Source organism: Prosopis cineraria, unplaced genomic scaffold (assembly GCF_029017545.1).
Source record: "Prosopis cineraria cultivar Desert tree isolate PC_DT_omini unplaced genomic scaffold, ASM2901754v1 PC9, whole genome shotgun sequence".
Classification (NCBI taxonomy): domain Eukaryota; kingdom Viridiplantae; phylum Streptophyta; class Magnoliopsida; order Fabales; family Fabaceae; genus Prosopis; species Prosopis cineraria.
The window spans coordinates 17,630,944-17,635,829 of record NW_026555340.1 but is presented as its reverse complement, the minus strand read 5'-3'; positions in this window follow the sequence as shown (position 1 = coordinate 17,635,829).

The following is a 4,886-nucleotide window of genomic DNA, read 5'->3' as shown; positions in this document are numbered from 1 at the left end:
CATAATTAAAATTAAAATTATGAAATAAAAAGAGGTAATATATTAATGTAGGAAATATTTTTAAATACTAAAAAAAATTAATTAGATCTATTTAAAGAATATATATATATATATATATATATATAATTAATGGGAAGTAAACGTGTTAATTTAAAAATAATAAACGATCAAGGAAATGTGGAAGGATAAATAGGATGTTCAATAATAACCTAATTAATGAAAACCTTCAAAATCTAATGGTTCAATTAATAGAGTATTCTTGCCATTTCCAAACAGTAATGTCAACATGATTTACATCTATATTCCTCAAAGGTTCTCAATCCCAAAAATGCATGAAATGGCTTGTCTCACAAGCTACACAACGAATCTATATCATCTCAATTTATGGATACAAATAGATCATTTTGAGCAAATTATCATTTCGATATATATTTATTTGATCAAGGTCAAAAATTTGCTAGGATAGAAAAAATAAGAGTTTATAGATTATTGGAACTAATCTAGGTGGTAAGAGTGAAATGGGATAACATATAATGTCCAGCGTTCAAAATACTGTGTTAAAAATAAAAAAAAAAAAGGTATACTGAAACTATTAGATCTTCAAGTTAGTTCCAATTATCAATTTGATCATTCAAATTTAATTTTTAATTGGATTTAGTGTTAAGTTTGTCTCATTTATCAACTTAATCCTCATTGTTTAAAAGATAATGTAATATTATTAAATCTGCTGACAGAGATAAGTAGTTACATAAATTAATAAAAAGATGTGTACTTATTTGGTAAAAAAAAGGATTAGAAATTTTCAAAAAAATTAAGAACAAAATGCAGCGTAACAAATATATTGATAAAAATTAAATTAATGTGCAAGCTAATTTGTTCTCATTTAGTTATATATTGGTCAACTCAACTCATCAATATACTTCACATAGATAAATTTAAAAGTTCATTTGTGTTTTCAAAACTTAAAGAACTAACATGATAATTTAAGAAAAAATTAAGGACCCAATCGATAAAAATTAAATTTAAAAATAAAATTGATAACCAAGATGAATTTGAAGGATTAAAAGTTTTATTATCCTAAAGAATTAATAGATAGAAGATGTAGCAGCAACCTATTAGAAGTAGTTGAAAAGCTAAATGATATATTTCTGTGAGAGCACTTTGCCGGCCATGGAATGGAATAATTTGTGAAACTAAAACTACACTCAAAATAGTAAGATTTCCCTAACGCTGATAATTAGTCAGTGTATAGTTGAAAAATACGACTGAATTAACATTATGAACAAATATATTCACACACCTTTCAACAGAGTCAGAACAATGCCCCTTGCTGCATGCTCATGGACAATGTCACTTTTCTGTGTTTTCTTTTTCAGAGATTCGATGAGATATGAGAGATTTTTGCATCCTTCATCATTGTGATTTCAATCTTTCAGCAGTTTGATGATATCTGAATCACATGAACCTTGATTTTGAACATCATATCAAACTTCTCATGTTGGAGAATGTAAACTACCACTTTCATCTTCATGATCGTTTTCACTATCGTATGTTTCCAGAAATGCCTCATCTCCTTCCTCGTTATCTTCAACTAAATGGAAAGAGGACACTGACTCATTTTTACAGAAAAATAACAGCAGTAACTATAACAGATCTCATCTTCATGATCGTTTTCACTATCATATGTTTTCAAATTTACATGAACTATCTTTAAAAGTAAAAAATAAATTACACAGATATTACATGAATTTTGGGAGTTTCCAATTAACTTTTTGTTTGGATGGATGTCTGTAACTTTTGAAAAATAAGGAAGTATGTATAATTTTAACCAAATTTAAAGAAAATCTGCATTGATTTTGAAAACTGAGGGAATGCTTGTGTGATTTCAACAAAACTCAAAGGTTATGTAATTACTTACGTTAAAAAAACAGAAATGAGTGTGTATGAGGATTTTTTTTTTAAAAAATTAGCAATTATAAGCAGAGAACAATTTTGGCTATTGGGTGAGTTAGGAAGAATGGGCACACAATCTAAACGTCCAGGTGATTTGAGTGTCTGATAAAGCTCATATTTTACAAAGACCATAAGAGGAAATCAAGGAAGGCAATGAGCTTAAGATAACATTATTGCTGGTTCAGATGTTTTCTCTTCCGGATCCTGGTTTAAAGGAAAAAGTAATTGATGGCCTAGTAATGCTTTAGAGTCCTAGTGACGTGTTAAGAGTCTTCAAAGGTAAGGGCTGTCTAGAGTCACTTTTTAGTCTTTAAAACTCCTCCTTGCCTAGAGAGAGGGGTGTGGAGTATTTTGAAAATTGTGAGTGACAAGGAGAGCTCTGGCCTCTCGAATGCCAAATGAGGTGTAGGAAGATATCTTTCTTCATCATTTGTTCATGTGTAGTTTATGTTTGGTGTGCTATACTAGGTTGTATTTTTGTTGTTTCATGTACTTTGGACTTTCAGTTCCTTATTTTTCTTGTAAATACACTACTCCATTATTCTGTTTAATCCCATTTGCTGTGTATTTTTCTTGTTTTAAGTTTATTAGTGTAGAGGGTTCCAGCAGTGTCCCTATGCGTTCAATACGAGTACGAGGGACAGAGGAGTATAAAATATAGATAGATAGATAGATATATATATATATATATATAGAGAGAGAGAGAGAGAGAGAGAGACCTTAGAGGAGTCGTCGTCGTCATCGTCAGTAGCATAAGCATAATCTAATTGTCATACAATGCTTCATCTCCACAGTCCCTTACCCTCTCCATTTGATCCTATGAAAAGTTGAACAAGCCAAATGAGAGGTGGCACCCAAAAGGGGTTGACATTAAAAGAATTTTTTTTTTTTTTTTGCAGAGATGCTAAAAGTATATGAAAGATTAGTTAGTCCATACTATTTCGCGCCTCTTATTTTCGCCACTTTACTTTCCAAAGAGGAAAATATGATTTAAGAGTGCCTGCAATACCAGAAAGAAATAACTCAGCAAAGAGCATTAGCTATAAGCATAAATAAAAAAAGCATTCGCACACCCAGACAAAAGAAAGAAAAAGAGGAATAGACAGACAGGATTATAAATAGATAGATACACGATCATGTTTTTCTCAATAGAAGAACTATTTCTCTCATGGAAGGAGAGTTACAAAAGGAAAAATAGGGATATACTCCACATGATGAATACTACAAAGCAAAATGGCTATTAAAGATTACTTTAGTTTACTAGAGGTTTCAACAACATTTTTTTCTTAGCTCGATGAAAAAAAAAAGGGCTTTTCCTAGGATTCTCTTTAAATAGAAATATGGAACAAAGTAACTAGAAAAAAAAATTTGTTATAGTCCACCTCTTCTAGATTCTAGAAGGATCATCCAAAAGCAGAATGTTTTGAATGCAGTCAGATAAAATGGCCGACATAGATGTTTATGGATGACTTTTTTTTGTCTTCCATTTGTTAATCTCTTCCATAAAGGAGATGAATGAAGCCAAAGTTTCAGGTTCAGTTCTGAATTAGAGAGATCAAAAATGATGAATTAACGTTTAATAACCCCTAGCCTTCCAAGCTAATTATGCCGTTTTGATTCTCGCTACCCACTTCTAGATGTGAATAATGAATCGGGATTACCAAAGGAAACAGAAGTAAATAGCATAACCCCACTTAAAGCAACAAGGGAAAAATTGCTCTCAAATGGTGAGATAGTGATCCTTAAATCCTAGTGATTCCAGTGTTTGTAAAGATACCTCGCGTCTTTGGAGCTCAATTGAACGTGCGAGAGCTTTTCTTTTGTCAAAGATTCTTGGGTCTCAAAGTTGAAGGTCTCTTATAGTCTTTTCCCCGGTATACAATTACAGCATATCCCTTTGACACTTGTCAACCGAAACTAAAATACCTCCAGACTCGGCTTCAAGTGCTAATGCAACTTTCTTCACCTGTTCAAAGGTTTTAACCTTTACCAGTATCTTCACAAGTTCACGATACTTCCAATGCAAGTGCATGTTCTCAATAGTACCATCAAAAACCCACGCCTACCTGCAATAATAAATTAGATTCTCATAAACAAGATATTATTAAGTACCTCAAGAGCCTGGTCACAACAAAGATGTCTTGTAATTCTTTTGAAGCATAGAATGTTGAGGTGGGGATTTAAGGTGGGGACCGTCAGAAGATCATTGTGAGGGAAAAGAGGAGAAAGCAGATAAAGTAATCTACAGGGCAGTTTTAGATTTCTGGATTAGATTGTCAATTTTTAGAAATCTAATATGCAGATAATTTTCCAATACCATATCTACAACTTATTGCTAATTTTCTGGAAAACCATAAATAAAAGTTAACTACAACAAATTCTGCCAAGAATTTTTCCCCTTTCACATCCATTTCCAGTAGCAGAGCGTTTAGTAAGGTCCAAATATAAAGTAAGAACAAAAATTCTAGATCAAGTTTTACCAAGTAGTAAGAAAGCTTTCATCCGCAATCCTAACTTGCGAAACATGAATCTCTCCTCGTCAGTTATGCTTTCAGGGTCTGGTTGGTGTTCTGATGGCTTCAAAGATTCCTCCACCTTAGCTAAAGCTCGCTCTGCTCTCATTACCTTTCTTTCAGCCTGGAAAGGAAAAATATTGGATCCAAATCAGGAAATCCTCAACTGGCATTACGTAATGGCATTATCCATATGCATTCGCTGCCAACATACTAGTGCTTAAGCCCTTGTCTACACCAAGATTCATTGATACTCTAAAGACTACTACCACTATGTTTTTCAACCTCCTTGCAATAAAAAGGAGACTTCACATTTTAATAATATTAAATGGTTTGGTCCAAATCAGTAATTTACTTTAGATAACTGGATCAACACCAAATTCTCCAGAATTTTTTAGTTTCATCAATATGAATTTTTAA